The 18,215-nt window shown below is 45.9% G+C and overlaps 1 protein-coding gene across 4 annotated transcripts in view; it reads right to left on the bottom strand.

Annotated features, from left to right (window-relative positions):
* The window catches only part of APBB2 (amyloid beta precursor protein binding family B member 2), a 172,828-nt gene that overhangs the window by 111,724 nt on the left and 42,889 nt on the right, over window positions 1–18,215 (bottom strand). For all 4 annotated transcript variants that reach the window (XM_080589357.1, XM_080589360.1, XM_080589358.1 and 1 more), the window contains exon 3: window positions 5,607–5,705. The gene's annotated coding sequence lies outside the window, so the exon portion shown is untranslated. The remainder of the gene's footprint in view (window positions 1–5,606; window positions 5,706–18,215) is intronic.

Below are 18,215 nucleotides of genomic sequence, written 5' to 3'. Positions count from 1 at the left end.
AGAAAATAATTCAGACTCCTCCTTTTTTGGAGGAAGGGGGGGGCTGGTGGTTTTTTGTTACTGCTTTGTATTTGAGGGGGATCGGTGTATGTGTGTCTTTTTTTCCCTCCTCACAGAGATATGAAAGAATAAGAAACTCAAAGTCATGAGGAACTTACACAGAACAGCACTGTAGAATCCAAACAGAGCATACACAAAATAAAACTCTCCTTGGTTTCCAGTTTTGACAGGTTTTATGAATGAGACATTAGATACTTCCATACAACATCAAGGCCAGGCTGGATGAGGCTCTGAGCAACCTGGTCTGGTGGGAGGTGTCCCTGCCCGCGGCAGGGGGTTGGAATTAGGTGACCTTTAAGGTCCCTTCCAACTTGAACTATTCTTCTGTATGTTCAAACATTTCTGTTGACTTCACAGCTGTACGTTAGCCATACAATCTGCAGTATTTTAGTAATAATTAATTTTTCCAATGATGCTGCAGAAATTACTCCTAATATTTATGACTAGTTAATGAAATAAGGAAGGAAAAAGTTGTGTTTTGTTTTTAAACATCTTTCTAGAAGAAAGCTACAGAAACTACCACTATAGTTCTACCACAAAACTTCACGATTTATGTAACAATGTCGGACTGAAATACTTTGGAAAAAGTTTACCAAGTAGTAATCACACTGAAAACGATAGAGGAGTTTTTGCCAGAGTACTTCTTTAACCCCACCATCTCTCAAAAATGACGACTACAAGAGACAACCAAACCACAGCACGTTGGATTTGTAGTTTCACTTAACTAAATGACTATTCAAAACCCATCGCTAGTATATTGACAAAAAAAAAAAACCTTGGTAATCTTTTTTTGTATGTTGAATTACGCAGTGGGCATGATCTTCTCTGCCTGTTGCTCCAGCTCCGTACTGGCATCAGTCGCTGCAATCACACACGTGGACAACTGCACAGTGGCTGTGAGACAGGCCCTCATTTGGGGCGCTTTGATTCTTTCCTTGAAGATAATGATGAAATGCTTTTAGAATAATGGAAACACATTCCTGGATACCTCTTTCCTCCTCCATTCACATCCCGTATTATGCTTTACTGCAACACCTGTCAGCAGAAGTTGTTCCTAGGCTGACAGGCCACGTGCCACCTTTCTCTGCCACCATGCAGTGAAAAGGATTCTCAGCATTCAAAAGGGAAAAAATATTACCTGAGACACAAGTCAAGATATGGTTTATTACCTGCAGTTATCACATAAAAACTTCCACCTTTCCTGAGTCTGATGGAAGAACTTATGATTAGGAAAAAAATTTAAAAAATAAAAATCTGTCTGAATAATCAGAACTGAGTTTTATGTTGTGTCTGATGCTTCCTAATCTTGAGCCATGAACAATGTTGTTAAGTAACACAATACTCCATTAAAAACAATAATAAAAAAACCACAAAGGATTATCTTTAAACATACTTTGAACATTCTTTTAAACATACTTCAAAAAAAATACTGTACCTTTCTACCTCATGGTACCAATTTACATTGTTTGACAAAGGAGGTGAGTCTGGTGAAAAAAAGCAACAAACCACCAGCTCAGACTCAATTATTATTTTTTTCTAGGTCTCTCCTCTTCATGATGCCCTCCCCCAAGGCAAGAACTGTGTCCTTGGTTTGCAAGGACTATCAGTATAGCATGAAATTTATTTCTTTTTGGAAGTATGATATACCAAGGTCATAAAAATGGCTGAACCATGTCCTACACTACCCACTACTACATCTTCTGCTGCCATTACCAGTGGGAAAAGGCGACGACGAACGATGACAGCACAAGCACAGCCCATGCCACGCGCCTGCTGCAGTTTGAGGAGTTCCCCACGGCTCCCTTCCCAACCTGCTGCGTAGTGCTGCTGTTAGGAGCCACATCGGGCACCAGAGAAGCAGCCTGATTTTGTGAAAAGCATCTTCCACAAACAAGCAGCTATTCTTTCCAGTCTTAAGTGAAGATAACATACAGCAGAAATTTTTTGACAGCCTCTTATGCCATGGAAAAAGACTTGCAGGGCCCAACTGGGGAGCTACCACCACGGCTCTGCAACCACATTTGCCAAAACGTTGTTAGTGCTCCGGATCGTCCCCTGAGGTTCCAGCTGAAAGGGCAGAAACAGGCCAAAAGGAGGTCAACCACAATGGGACACAAACTCGCCTTCTCACCTCCCCATGAAATCTCACCAAGCACGTGTGTTTTGGGCCACACTTGGGCCAGGAGGTCAGACTCAGCCAACTGCGTGGCTTTGTGCCCAACAGTTTGAAATGACTCTCAGTAAGAAACTGTTCAAGTAAAGAGGGGTCACCAAGTCCAGCCTGAGGTGACAGCAACCATTGATCTTCTACTGAGCCTGCAAAACTAATGATTCTGGGTCAGCCCCTAACGAAGAGGCCCGCACGTTACAGAAATTAATGTCTCAGCAGAAATGCAGTCGTGAAAATTGAACTCTTGTTATTCACCGGGCCATGGAGGAAGATGCTGATGCACCTGAAGGACAACCCGAGCCATTGCTGTGTCACACAGTTTGTTCTTGGTGTGGACTTTGATCTTTAAAGCATGTTCCATAGACACGTTAAACACATGCTTTGCTTTTTATGAAGCACAAGCAACCAAAATTATTACATACACAAATATTATATACACACAGTAAACACAAGATGTTGTGGTTACAGGGTGTTTTATCAGAAGATGAAGCGCCTGGGAGTGAAGCTCATAGCATCACCTGAAGCTGATCAGCACTGCTGTGTGTTCGGTTACGTGAGGAAAAGCTCATCTCCACAACAAAGCTCAACAGCAAGCGAGGGAATCCCGATTACCCCAGAGACACCAACCCAGCCCCTGCCAGGGCTGTCCTAGGGGAACCTCATCCCCGTGGGCTGGATGTGACCTCAGGTGAGCCAAGGGAAGCAGCTCTCCAGGTCAGCCCTTCAGACCGAAGAGGGTCACTGCCTACAGGAATAGGGAACTTGCACACGCAGCTTGGCTTCACCTATTCAACTTTATCTTGACCCACCACGTTTTCTCACCCTTCCACTTCTCCATCCTGCTGGGGGAAAGCGGGCAAGCAACTGGGAGCTTAGCATGTTTCAACACACGTTTCAGCCTCACCTTTCTGCGAAGGATTTGGTGCTTCTGGCCATCCCCTACATCTTTTGCCTCTATACCCCTCTAATTCCTTCTTTAAAACTCAACTGCACCCTGCGAATACCTTAAATAGCACACACGGTGTATGTGTAAATATTACCAACAGCACACACAGCTGCACAACCCTCCAGCCAGGATCCAGGCACATTCCTGGGGTGCTTGTGGCCCGCCCTGACCCCAGGGACGTGTTCCTATTTCCCACTAACAGCTCTCATCCTGGTCAGCCCAAGAGGGGCCTGGGCAAGGGCACTGGCTGTGTCTGTGCTTGCACAACCGCCGAGTGTTCCTGCCTGCGTTGATTTATGCAGCCAGATGAGTGTGTTTGGTTGGCTGTGCCCCTGTGGGGCTACGTGCTCAGTCTTGCTCCTGGTTGGACCTGGGGTCACGGAGCTGCAGGTCCACGGAGGCTCTGAAAGCCTCCATCAGGCTACCGGATTCTGCAACGCCTAACACTGCAATGAACAAAGTCAAAAGTTAGTAATCTGGGGAAGTACAGAGATTCAAGCGCTCCCTTTGGCAGCAAAACCACACAAATTCTCCGAGGTAACACAAAAAACTTGATGTGAGGCAGCAAAGGGAGCTCAACAGCTCCAAATCCCAGCACCTCCTCATTAGATCATCACAAGAATTTGACCACAGTAACATTATCAGATAATAAGACCAGACGTAGACAGGCTGCTGCACAGCTCTTATTTCCTCCCTTTCTCAGTCTGAAAGCATTCATTAGCAAGGAGGAACTCCAAAAACATTTACCGATCAAATTAATCATTACCCCTTTCTTTAGTAGCTTCCTAGCTGTTGGAAAAAGAACTAAATTATCTCAAAACTCAAAAAAAAAAAAGTTACACCAAGCAAGAACCAGCTAAACAAAACACTGTTCTCCAAATTATTAAAATCACATGGCCAGGTCTTTCCACTCTGCCTGGAAAAAGGGGTCACATAACCACTGTGCCCCAGCAGGAAATTGCAACTCAGAACCTCAGCTGCTTCATCTCATCTGGAGAGCCACTGACCCCTGGATTCAACAGCAAGCATCATCCCCACACATGACGGGCAGCAGTTTGTGACTTTTTGCTTCGGACAAAAAATTAATACGACTTCTGCCACAAACACTGGGTATGACAAAGCCAGGTTTCCTATGATTTGTACTTACTCCTATTCTGCTACCGAATGTGTCAGGCTCAAGTCTTCGGCTCATAAAAGCCACTACCCTGCTTAGGGTTACCTTAATTAGGAAACTACAGCATATAACCAGGGAGCCATCAGCCAGGGCTTGCACACCAGGCTCCTAGAGTCAGATTCAATCCTTTCCCAACTGCGAAAGACTATAACCCAGCCAAAGATTACAAACACCACAACGTGAAAGCGACTGCATGCAGCATACTACAACTGCAGCAGGTTATTCAATGCCCATTGACAGCTGGGAACATGGTTTGACTTAGTGTACTGAGGAGTAAATAATCCAAATACACATATAATTATAGCCCGTAACTACAGTACACTGAAAACCAAGGGGGGCAGCAGTGACAGTTTTCCCAACACGACAGTCAGATGTCAGATTCTGAACACAGATTTTGTTAAGAACGAAAGAGAAAGCTCTGTTTTGAAGGAAGTTCCCTCAGTTGCATGCTCACAAGAGCCAGCATTCTCCTCAACACAGATTTCTGGGGTTTCCTATGGGGGAAATCAGGCATCTTCACAGCTCTAACTCCAGCGATAATTAAAGAAAGACATAAATGGAGCCCAGACCTACAGACACGCTTAGCCGAAGTCCCCCAGCTCTCAGCACTCTTTATGGACAGACAATGTCAGACCTCTCAAATATCTTCCGTCTGAGGATGAGAAGCCCCATGGCTTGCCAGGTGTGGAGAAGCACACCCAGCCTGTCAGGTCGGGAAGCAGGAAGGGAAAGCCATGGTGCCAGAGGCTGCTAAGTCCCTTCACATAGATAACCACAGCCAGTAACACAAAGCAGCTGATGCTGCCTCTCTCCCACTTCAAAGCCCACCCTGAACTGTTGCATACATCACAGGAAGCCACACTTCTGCTATAAAGTAGACTGAAATCTACCAAGGGTGTCCACATCAGCAGATTTACTGGTACCACAGAGGAACAGCACTACTACAACACACCTTTGTTGCATACGATCCTTTCTCAAGTGAGGAGGCAAAGCTGTAGTGCTTCGTTGCGCAAACAGCTGAAAAAACCTACAATACGCAAGACTAAATAAACGAATTACTGCTCTTGCTGGAGTAGCAGAGGAGCTGGAACATCTTTGTTAACAGACATCACGATAAATAATGTAAGTAATATGTAGAAATACAGGCACCTCCTGTCTGTGCTGGAAGAGGTCAGAGTTCAGTGCCTGAGATGAGAGAGGCGCAGAAGGAGCTCCCCCACCCCAGCGGATCCCCGGACTCACCGCAGATGACTTACCCTCCCCAGCTCGCTGGTGGCAAGTCCGTACTGGAGCACTAAGCCCTCGAGACCTTGGCACCAACACCCGCTCAGGTCACAATGAAGAAATGAGGAAAGCTGCAAAACAAAAACACGTGGCATATTAGAGGTTTTGTTTATGAGGAGTCAAGGAGGGATTAATGAGAACTGCTGAGCTCCTGGAGGTCAGGTTTAATGGAACAAATGCACACAGCCACCCTCCACTTCAGCAGGAGGCACGAGCCTGGGAACCAGAAGAGCAGCGCAAGTGACCAAGTAATCCCAACATCATCTCCAGTTAGTCCCCTAAAAACTACCAGCATTTAGCAATGCGTTCTCAGGAGAAGTAAAAGCAGAACAGAGGCAGAGACCCCTGGATCCTTATATTACGGCTCAGGGATCCTCACAAACCGGGCAGGTGGCATAAGCTGACATTGGACTATGACAGCTCGGCACGTGAGCCGCAAGCTACAAAGCACACTTTAAATTCTCTCTCCCTCTGCACCACATTACAGACCTGTGGCTTTCCCCATGCATAAACACTGAACATCGGTGAGAAAGCGCCTTTAGATGAAGAGGAGCCCTAAATTAGGAAAAAAGCAGCAAGAACTCCTCACTAAACAGCACATTCATAACCTGTATCAGAAAAAGCGAAAAATCTTCTCTGTTATGCCTGTGTTCAGCAGACACCAAGTATATCATTTATTTTTGCAAAGTCTGTACACTACAACGCAGTCAGACCTCAACCTTCCTGCCCTCTGGTAAACAATTACGTTAATGCTGTGGATTTTGGTTTTGAAAAATATATTGGAATTGTTGCCACATAGTGACAGAAGCGAGGTTATCTCCCCATCAGGAGATACTCCATCAGTGGCAGCAGATCTGTCAAACCATGCTCTAGGATTCAAGGTATTATTCAACTTCATATTTCTCTCCCCATCTGGAGAAAATAAATATGCAAGACTGCAGATACAAATCTCATCTGCTGTAAAGCTTCAAATTTTTTTTATTAAAGCAAAAGCCAGTCTAAACCAAGCCAAACTATATTCCATTTTAAAGAGAGCTGTTCTTTCCTGTCCTTGTTCTAAAAGGAATTCAAGAACTATAAATTCCAATAAGTACCAAGACAAAACAGATCACTTAAGAGAGAGAAAAATGTTCTCTTTCAATTTGTACTTCTCATTTAGAAACTTAAAAAATGCATCTTTTATAAACAAACGAAAAATATTTTTAAAATCTAAAGCTTTTTGAAGAAATCGAGAAAATACACTCATTTTAATTTCAAAAATGAAACTCTGATTAAAAAAAAGCCACCTCTTCCAGTGGGAAGGAAGGAAGCAGAACAATGCTTCGTGCTCGTTAGCCTAATATTCTAACCCAATTTAATGGGCACAGTTGTGTGGACTTCTGTACCAGATGATCAGATTTCACTGAGAGAGAAAGAGAGGGAACACGCTATGTGAACACCCTCGTGCCAGAAAAGCCAAGAAAGCAGTCATTTCCTTCTGTCTGAGATTCACGGGTTTCGTATAAACAAAACTTCCTGGGGTAAGCCTTAAGACCCCAACCTGCTGCACAGACTGGGCACACAGGCTAGGTTTTTTTCCCCCCTAATAATTCTAAGGGGTTGCTTCCTGAGATAAACAGATGCTGGCATGGCCGTCGTTATAATTAACCCTCTTCATCCTATATATGAAACCCAATTTGCTTTAGACCAAGCCTAGTGTAACTGCAACAGAAGCAGCGGCTAATTCAATGAAAAACAGACAACTCAAAAGGCATTTTATGTCTGGAACAAGACAAATTTTCTTCTTGCCTTCCCTTCGCAAGACACAGAAGGAAGACGATGGCTAAATCACAGCTTCCCCAGGAAAGGGGATCCGTGCTGGTGCCTTTAAAAAGTACTCGGAAAATTCTTCCTAGCAGGAATAACTGTTGGTAGGAAAGTGCAAAACAGTTTCAACGAGAGCCACCTGACTTCAAATCCAAAGAGACACCACCGCTGACACCAACTCCTGACGCAGTGCTGCTGCACACCCAGCATTTTTTATTTCCCAGCGGAGGACGTTCGCCCAGCCCAGCCGCCCGTCCCAGTTCCCCACGTCCTGCCCAACACGTCCACCTCCCCGCCCGCATTCTCGCCACGCTGCCCGCCTTGAAAACTGGCAGATTTGAGAACAGTGACTGGGGGATGAAGACAGGACTGTTGTGTTTTGTTTTGTTTTTTTCCCCCCTTCCTGCTTACATAACTTAATATTTCAAAGAAAACCTCAGACAGCCAACAGCGCAGCAAGCTGTCTCCCAAACCTATACGAATGAGAATAATTAATTTAGGACTTGATTAAAAGCGGTAAATTGGAAGGCAGATAACATGCAAGCACAGATAGCATCCTTCAAAAATGAATCAGCAAATGTTTAACGCCCACAAAGGACAAAGGAGGAACATACTGTTTCAATTAGAGAAATAAACAACTGGCTGCTTGAGGCAATGCTAGGTGCAAGCGCAGAAAATTAAATAGTCTCCCTCTCCTTCATTTGCTAAGACAGAGAGACAGTTACATACACCTGAAACAGAACTAGATATTCCTGGTTTTCCACGGGACACAGACCTGCAATTCACTCCTCTGCTAGCCTCACAGGTGCCACACCGCAGCAAAGCCTTGTGCACATGACAGCACTTGAGTTAGAAATAATAAAAACAAGCAGAAAACACCAGCTGGCCAGGAAGAGATCAGGGAGCTCTCGCCCCTGTTGAGATACTAGCACAAACCTCACTTTCTGTTTTGAGAGAGCTATAAAAGTAACATCTAGCTGACGAAGACTCCCCGTGATCTTCAGCGCCTGACCCTCAGACCAAAGCCACTTTCTTGAGGTTAGGCAGGTCTTCACGAGCAAGGAACCACCGCAGCTCTCCTCCCCTGCCCCACCGCAGACCGCATGCGCCCGGCAGCTCCTCGCCAGGAGCTAAGGAGGTCAGCGGCTCTGACCGCTCTCCTCCCCAACCACCTTGCTTTACAGAGGGCACTTCAAGTTAAATACAGAAGAGGCAGGTTTCCTATCGCCAAGCTGGAATAATACAGTCTGGAGCAGGTATTATGCTTCAGCAATTCTTATTTCCTTCCCTCCACGAAGGCCACATTGTATATATGGCATGTTCAACAGCAATACAACTGCACTTTTGTTCTCACTTTAAAATTTGAAAAAAAAAATCTACACAAGTGCCATTTTCAGATGTGCAGGCGAGTCTACTTCTGTCGACTTAGAGAGCTACTCCGATTTAAATCGACTTCATGTAAAAACTGACACCAAAACAAAAAGAGATTCACCAGTTCCCCACGTAGGCTCCTCGGACGGGGCTCAGTGCTGGCACATCTCCTCACGTGAGCAACAAGGGGTCTTCCGCACCTCAGAAGCTTCTTTTGTAGGAAAATAATAGCATTAGGGAATATGAGTTTTAGGGAGTACATCACTCTGGAGCACTCCCTGCTGTATCTCTGATAGTAATGGCCATACACACCTAATAGCCTGCGAACCTGCCGGAGTTGGGCTGAAACTTTGAAGGGTGTAAAGTCAGCAACGTGCAAGTTGGCAGGGATCCAGCTGCTCTGGGAAAAAATAACTACAGACTTCTGAATTTCTGTGCTTTCAGAATTGAAGTACATGTGAATTTATGCATGGAGACTGAGGATATATATTACATATGTACAGTACTCATAGTGATGAACGAACCGTACCACTACGAACCCTGTAACAGGTATTGTGCTCCAGCCTTCCCCCCGCACACACACACACAGGCATGCTGCATCTGGGTTGTCACACTGGGAACTCTGCCTTAGATGTCTTGTAAACAGGGAGCGAAGGATCTCACTCACTCCTCTCAAAATTTCCACCTCTTTCCCCCAGTTTAAAAATACTGGAATAGAAAGAGTCCAGCACAACATCAATATTTAATAAGTACAACGTGGTCACCTATTTTAGGGATGGATTATTCTCTTTCCTTCCAGATGATCAGTTCCTAACTGTAGTCTATTAGCCTGCTGGTAAGTCTCCTGCAACCACCCCAAAAACACAGGCTGCTGGAGGTTTTCAAAAAGAAAAGGGAAAGAGAAGAAGGAACTGAGTTTTGTTCTGCTGTTTCTAGGACCCTTAGCGTGTAAATAGTTAAAAAACAAGCAAACACAGATTACGATTTTCTTAAAGCAAGAGAAGTGCCAGTTGTATTAACAAGTTGCGCTTCAGTCTGACACGAGTGAAGGATGCTCATGACATGCCTGAAGGGTAAAAGAGTCATTAAGAAGGGGGTAGGGGAGAAAGCTGCTGTCACTGCCTCAAGAATTTCCTGACGTTTTTAGTATCTACCTTCCTTTGTCTGCAAAGAAATCTTACCTTCTTTGACAGCAGATTTTGCCAAATCCATAGAAGGGAGCATCTTATACATTAATTCACCGAGTGCCCTAGAGGGCTGAAAGTAAGAGCATCATTTAGACAGCATTTTACCTTCCCAAGTTTTTGAAGGTCAGGAAGATGTAGTGGGAGGGAAGGTTTTCACTTATCCCATCATGTCTCAGTACGTTCAGAAGCATTTCTTTCACAATTAATGGCTAAAAGTGAAAGACGTGGGGCGCTGTATTAATTACGAGCTCTGACAAGTACAACAAAAATGAAGAGATTTGGTTATCCGTTATTTGCAGGAGGGGCCCCACCCTTCCCCTTCCCGGTTAAAAAAACATTCTGGGCAATGACCTCTAATCCAATCTGCAGGAATTATTAGGCTTTTTGAAATATAATCTCTACATTACGTGCCAGGAGCTGCTATCCAGCTCTCACCCACCCAGACGAGCAGCCCATCGCCAAGCTCCCTCCCTCTTTCCGGCTCGGCGGGTGCTTGCAGCAGGTCATACCGCAGGGAGGGCTCCAGCAGCCCCCCCGTGCCGTGCCACAGGGCCAGGACACGCTCCTGGAAAGGGCAGAGCGGGAGGTCAGGTCCTGCCGGGCCAGGACTGCACGTGGGGATGGGTCTCCTGCCTCCCCACAAGGCATGTGAACCACGGAAGAGACAGGGAGAAGAGAAAGGCTTGGTATTCGTGACTGATACCCAGGTCCGTCCCCTCCGTTTTAGGGATTCTTTCTATGAAAAACGTCCAAAGTGGAAGTTGGAAGGTGGTTTTGTCTTTTCCTTTATAGTTTTGCACAAAGGGACAAGGGGAATAAAGGGCAGAGCTACCCAACTTGCCTTTCACGCTGCTCTGGACCGAATCTGTATCCTCATTTTGGCAACTGCCAGATGTTTTGCATCCTGCCCAGGGCAAAGGACAAGTCTGCTGCTCAAATAGCTGCTTCTCAGCTCGCTCCAGCGACAGCGTCAGCACGAGCTGCTCGTTATATTTCTTCCCATGTTTACTTTAAGCTTCTTACCCAGAACTTCCTAGTGCCTACCTTGTGCTCTTCCCTCACGCCTCTGAAATAAAACCACCGGTTGTTTTCTGGCCAGCACTGGAGCTCTGTCCACGTGAAGGCGATGTTGCCTGAGGGGCTGCCTCATGCTGACTCCCTGCCCTAGAGCAGGGACTTTACCCTCCAGGCAAAACCCAGGGAATCCTGCACACGAAGGAGGTGCAATCAAGCCATGCAGACCCCATTGGTGGGGGAAGAGGAGGAGAGCCCAGAAATGTCCCGTACACAATTCCTACGCCCCGAGATGGGGTTTTGCAGAGCACTCAGCATCCCCCGCAGGCAGCACGAACCCTTCTCCCCAACTTTCCATCCCCAAGCCCGTCCCTTTCCTCCAGCTTTCAGCATGGCTACAACCACGACTGCTGTTCAACTTGCAGCAGAAAGCAGACAAGCAGAGTAGACGAGTAGCTGCTATTACGAAACTGTCTGAGGAGACATCTGGGCTGAGGCTGGCAGCTCTGGGTTGTTGTGCCAAGAAGCACAGCACGGTCCCCAAAGGGGTATGTAGGTATTGCTCCACTGCCACTGGCAGGGCGCAGCCCCAGCACCACTGCAGCTTGTCTTCCCCCCAGTGGATGGCAATCAAGTCGTATTTTCTGCTCGCTTACCCCTCCTGACCCAAGCTTTACCGTTCACAGAAGCCACACGTTTGATTTGCTGCTAACACTTAAGCAGCAACACAAGTGTGCTTTGAAGATGCTTAAGTTGGAGGAGCTGAAGAGAAGGGGAAAAAAATAAACGCAGAAAGGAAGAAACCTTAAACAGTATTTGAAAGCAAAGGAGCCTGGAATTCCTCTCACAGATCTTACTCTTAACACTCCACACAATGGGGTGCAACTTACCTAGCTGAGCATTTTTCCAACTACACGTTAAGAAGCAAAACTTACTTTCACGCAGGCATCAAATGTTAAGGAAGGAATTGGAAGCCTGAGAATTCATGCCGATATATGTGACAGAGGGTAAACCACGAGGGTTAGCGGCAGCTAAAGATGTTCGTCCAGAAGCTGCTGGAGAGAAAAACATTGCCAAACGCTTCAACTTCTCAGCAGACATACCATACTGGAGACCAGGTCTTACCTGTCACTTGGAGAAAGACCTGAGGGCGATGAGTATTCAGGTCACACACACCTTTTCTGCAGCAACCCGCAGCACTACTATTCATGTGATAAACACCCACGGCACAGCAGGAGCCAGTGGCGATGAATAATGCAGGAGATCCAGTCGCTCCGCCACGTATCATACCCATGGGGTATGGAGGCAGCATTTTAGCCTAAGCCATCCTTCCCCCCTGCCCAGGCACAACATGCCTTTTCATTATTTTCTCTCCCCAGCCTGTTCCACCCATACGTTCGCAGGTCAAACCCAGCAAAACAGGACGGGCTGTTGCGGAACTGAAGACACCAGCAGGCATGCACTGTACCCTCTCACAAGGTGATGTTAAAGTACTACATCACCTGCTCAACGCAAGGAGCTCCACAAGCCAGAAACGCAGTTTTCCCAGCCGGGTACTCCTCCGTCCACATTCCCCAGGAGATGTGCTTTCCCACCACTAAGACAGTAACTCCACACAGCATTAGCCAAACCAGCAGAAATTAAAACGGAGCCACACGCAGCCTGGACTTGCAGCCCTGCCTGAATGAAGGCAGCTCACTAAAATCACGCTGCAGAACTGCACTGAAACCTGAATTGGAGTCAACTCCAGTTCTACAAATGCGTTATCCCTCCGCTCTAAGCACCAGCTCTCCCAGCTACCAACTTCAGGTATTCATCCCTATTCTGAGCTCTGTTACCCCTGTTTAATTCTCCCCAACCCGTCTTCTTGATACTCTCTCGTACTTTCCCGTGTACGCGGCGCACAGCAGCCTTGATGCCTGCCATGTCAGGCAATTCAGAGCTCAGGGTGCCACAGGACGAGGCACTTAGCAGTGCCAGCCTGGCTCCTCTGCCACTTGCTGCCTTTCCACGTCCTGCTTGGCCAGGCCCCCTGCCTGTACTGCTGGCCTTCACTCAGTTTTCACATCAGCCTGGGCATCCACTCACTCTACACATTTATTATGCCATTAGAAGAGCGTCTTTGTCCCACATCTGCATTATGTCATACTGTTTCTTTTACGTTTATTTTCAGATATTCGAGAAATCTATATAGGCACATTTGCCCAAGAGGAGATTTGAGAAAGTTCAGGCAGACTCTCGGACTGCACACTTCGAATGAGAGCACTGAAAAAACGCAAAATAAAAGGCTCAAGTCCCTCCCCCCTTTTAGTCATAATCAATTTTAATGATGCTGTTACAAGCCCTCCTGAATCTGGCTTCAAAGCCAGCCAAGAGCCAATAAAGAACCCTTAACTGCAACTTATGCAGTGTGTGCTAACAGAAACCATACCGAGTCTGCACGCTAGGACAGCACATCCAAAACTTCTTGGGGAGGAGCTGCTTTGCTGCAAAGGGGATCTTCTCTTCTACCTTACAAGCCCTGGCCATTTCAGTTCAGGAGGCATGGGGGGAAAGACATCACGTTTTTTCTATACCTTAAAAGCTCTTCTACAAGGCTATGAAGGATTTGGGATGTATCACACATATATGTGCTCAGCAGAATTACGGCAGGACCGCTGTTAGAATTAACTATCACACCTGTCCCATCTCCATTACCTCAAATAAAACAACCAATTTTAATTTAAAAAATAAAACAAAAGCCAACAAAACAGGGTCAGCGAGTACTGGGAATATTTCTTGCTCAGAATAGCTTGTGGTTAATAGAAAAGTCCTTATTTAGCTTATTGCTTGATTTATCATTTTTGCTAGCGAGCTGACTCACCATCCAGGGTTGATCACTTCAGGAAGTAAAGAGGATAAAAAAAATACAGCAGCTGTGATTTCACAATTCTCACCAAGATAAATATATTTAGATCACTTTTTTTTTTTTTTTTGGTTATGACCACAGGTCTAGTGCGCTGAAGTATCTGCTCAACTCCTTATCTCTGATAGGGAGATCTATCAGTGGAACAACAGCCTGATGAAAAGAAAGGTCAATCTTTTGATCACCTTCAGAAAATACAAACATCTTCTTATTGCATCACATAATCTGCTCTGATGCTAAAACCACTTCACTAGTGTATGCTTTTAGGTTTTGTTTGTTGATTTTAAATATACCAGCTGGAGGCCGCGGGTAGAAAAGATCCTGCCGTTTCTCCTGCGGAAACAGTGACCGACTCTTGTAGCACCACCAGGAAGATAAATGCTTTCCACAGAAGAGAAATTAGGAAGACAAAAGATACAAAAGCATCAGCTACAAAAAAAAGTCATGAGAACCACTGCCTAAAGAGTAAACTGCAAGAGGACAAGAAATTTGGTACTTACTGGACAGAGACATTATTTGTGCATCTATGCTTGCTTCCTGTTTAGACAACGACTTGCCATTGAGCTTAGGATTACTTCTGACTTGAGAAGAGTGTTCACTAGGCCTTTGCCATAAATTATACAAAGCTTTCCTTAATCCTACAGGCTTCAGAGGTTTATTCCCTTAAATTTAGCCAAGTTCCATCGTGTAACACACAAGCACATTTCTTAATTCATTTGAAAGACAAAGAATAACATTTGAAGAACTACATGCTGTAGGCCTGCACTCAGTGCTTCTGCTTTGTTACCGAAAATTAACATTTCTCTGTGATGACTTCTGCTGGTGTACGACTACACAGATGAGAAATACAAGTCAGGATACGCCAACTCATCATCAGATTAAAAAACTAATTTTTTTTCTTTTTATTTATTCAAAAGAGTAGGAATTAAGTTGCTTGCTTTGGAAGCTCTTTCAGAAGACAAACACTACAAATGCGTGTAACAAATTAACAACGGTAAGCCTGCAGATTAATTAGATATATACTATGCCCAAAGCGTGCTCACTTTGGTTCTTTTCAGGTTCTCCACTCCTAAGGTCTCAAGACCTGGATTTCATTAGCATATGGTGTGTGGTGGGGTATTTTTAACTAAAATCACACAGACACAAGGCGGCTACGTCTTCATTACAGCAAAAGTCTCTAAATGAACTTCCTCTTGAAGGGGAAGGAAGTTTTCCTACAGGACGTTACACACACACGCTGCCAAATGGTTATATTTACACTTCATTCCAAAAAGTGGAACTCCAGAATTGATACGCTGCTGCAATATTGTTGAGTCTACAGTAAAATGCCCTGCACATTGCTACAACCACTTCCATTAAAACAGAGGAAATACCACGTCAGAACAGACCTGACAGCAGCTATTACCACATGCTCCAAAAGGAAGCAACAATAAAAAGAATATTAAAATTCACCCAGATAACGTTCCCTTACCCTAGCTCACTTATATCCCTTCTCGTAGCCAGAAACGATTAAAATCTCCTGCCACCCCCTTGTTTTCAATAAGGCCTCAATTCCAAAGAAGCACATTGATTCCCCCTCACCTCAGGATTTCCATTCACGCAAAGGCATCCAAGCCCGTAAGAAACCAAAGAGCATCACTCATCACAGCAGGAAGGATCTCACCTACCAATGCAGTGCTCCACATTAAATTCAACATGGAATAAGACTGATTTTTTTTCCAAATAAAGGATTTTCCTGGATGCACGCTGCCGTGCTTCGTCCTAGCACCCACCACCTGACAGCACACCCATTTGGGCCGCATCAGGAATGCGAGCTATGTTCAGCATCTTGCTTGGAGGTGCTGCAGGAATTTAGGGTCGGCAGCAGCCAGGGGCTGTAAAATTTACTCAAAACGGTTAAGTTAATCAATATAGCAAAAATGTGACCTCTACACCAGAGGCAGAGGGGCCAGACTCATTAACCGAGTACCAATAACAACCAGAAGCATGAGAACAATGCTGGTTTTGACAGGGAAGTTCTGGAGCTTTCTGCGGATTGATCTTCAGGCTGAACTGTGACAAAGATGCCAGGTATTACGAAATTAAAAATTAAAAAGAATGTGCTCTACAACAAGAAAAAAAAAGCATGCAATACACAAAGCTAATTGAGCTGAAGTACTCATGCAGAAGCCTGAGGAAGCCTCCAGTAAAACAACTGGAATTTAGCCACTAATTTCACAGAACCGAGACAGATTTCGCAGAATCTACATGAGGTCTTGCCAAAACTGAAAAATATGATTTGAAATCCTGTTAGGGCTTAAAATAATTTTTCTCTCAGCCACGGCACCTCCAAGAGGTACTCTGGTGGATTCTGAGACAAGCGCAGGATTGCGCCTTTAGGAAGAAGGCCCCTGGCCACAGCAGCACCGAGACTTAACAGAGGTGGCTGTAAGTCAAAACATCACAACTCTGTACCAGACACTTAAAAAAACCCCTAAAGCTGCCAGAAAATACTATGAGATGTGAGCAGCCACAGCCTCAGCTGAAGCCCTCAGCAGCCAGGAGGAAGAGCTCCCATTGTTCGCCGTTTACCCAAATAGGAAGCTGGCTGTGCTCAGCGCTCCTGCTCAGAGCCGGTGGCTCCAAGGCTTCCTTCTGAAAGTAAGGATGTGTGTGTGCAGGTCTACAAACGTACGTATAGATATGTGTATGGACCTGCACACACATTTTAGATGCCTAAAAAGCCAACCAACTTTGAATCTTCATTTAAAAATCAACTTACTCCTAGAGTCAGTAATGACAGGGAAAGTTAGTATTGGGTTTATACTGAGCTTACTACGTGCATACATAAAAGCTGGAAATATTCTGGAATAATTCTGCCTACTTCATGTAGGCAGAATTTAAATGGAATAAAGAGTGCCAGACCCAGCAGCATGAACTCTGAGTACGACTGCGCAGTGCTCACCTCAGCGTAAGGAATCGTTCCACATACCTTCAGCTGCAGAAAGTGAATGCTGCTGTTCCACAGTCAGCAGTCAAATGCTTCACGTAATGGTGGGGTTTCACGTCCACGCTGATTTAAGCCACCTGTCCCTCCCAGCAGCAGCCGGCCTTTGGAGCAGCTCAGCTGTCTCACCACAGTCAGAAGGATGCTTGCTGTGGCTGCTTCAAGTCCAAGCACCCCCACCCCCAGCCTGCCCGTCCCTGTGCTCTTCCCCTCTTGCTGGCAATCCCTCTCCCTGCTCCAGGGAGGAGATTTCAAAGTGATGCCTCGTCCAGAGCTGGGTTGTGGTGATGCTTCTTGGTGGGGACAGAGCGGCCAGTGCAGGAATCCAATAATTTCTTAAGGGTCAATCTCCCGACTCGTGCTCGCTCCAGGGCTCCCACGATGAGTCGGATCCGTGCTGGGCAAGACCAAAAGCTCTCCTCTTCTTTGAGGGGTTCGTTTTCAGCTGGGTCCTCAAATCAGTCAGCTTGCACAGGAGGCCACGAGGGTGCCAGGGACAAGGAGAAGGCGTGCTGTAGCAGCTTGAACAAAAGGGACACCCTTTACCAGCCGCTGTCAGTAGCAGCCGTAACACTGATTTTGGAGCAGTCTAAAGCAATGTGAAACCGTGCCCATAATCTTTCACCACGCCTTTAAACCTTACTGAAAGATGTCAGATCTAACGCCTGCGACAGGCCAAGAGCACCATCAGCACAATGACTCAGATGACACACGTAACCTCACCACCGCGCTTGACTCACATCCTGGCCAACCGCGCTTCCATTATTCATTAGTGCTTTAAACCACAGGGGGGAATTCTCACTGGAGCCTTCCCTGAAGCTCGCAGGAATCCATAGAGGAGCTCGAATAAATATCGGTGTTCAGAGAAAGGCAATGAGGAGCCTGACCTACCTTCAGCACAGCAGAACGGGTCCTTGCCCTCTGAAGGCCCAGAAGGAGGACGCAGCAGCTGACATAGCCCTGCTCGCATGGGAACAGCAGAGAAGGGTGACCCCAACATCTGCCTAAGCAAAATAGCAAAAGCCCTCTAAAAGAAACTAAAGTTTCTGGCACGCACAGCCCACAGTAACAAGCTGCAAAGAAGCATTTGTTAAAGAGAGACCATATGTCAGAAACATCAGCTGGGCAATGCCCAGCAGTCCTGCGGTCTTCAGCAGGTGCAGGGGGTGGAGTGCAGCAGGCAGCAACGGGGTTTCGCTTAAAGAAGCATCACGGGAGTCCCTGTACACTGGGTACCTGGTCAGAAAAATACTTACCTGGGAAAGAGGTGCCAGTGCTACTGAAGTTGAACAGCTGATGCAAGAGTCACGAT

The sequence above is a fragment of the Anser brachyrhynchus genome, assembly GCF_964034855.1.
Source record: "Anser brachyrhynchus genome assembly, chromosome: 4".
In the NCBI taxonomy this organism is placed as follows: domain Eukaryota; kingdom Metazoa; phylum Chordata; class Aves; order Anseriformes; family Anatidae; genus Anser; species Anser brachyrhynchus.
Note: the sequence above shows the minus strand (reverse complement) of the source record. Positions and strands in the feature narration are given on the sequence as shown.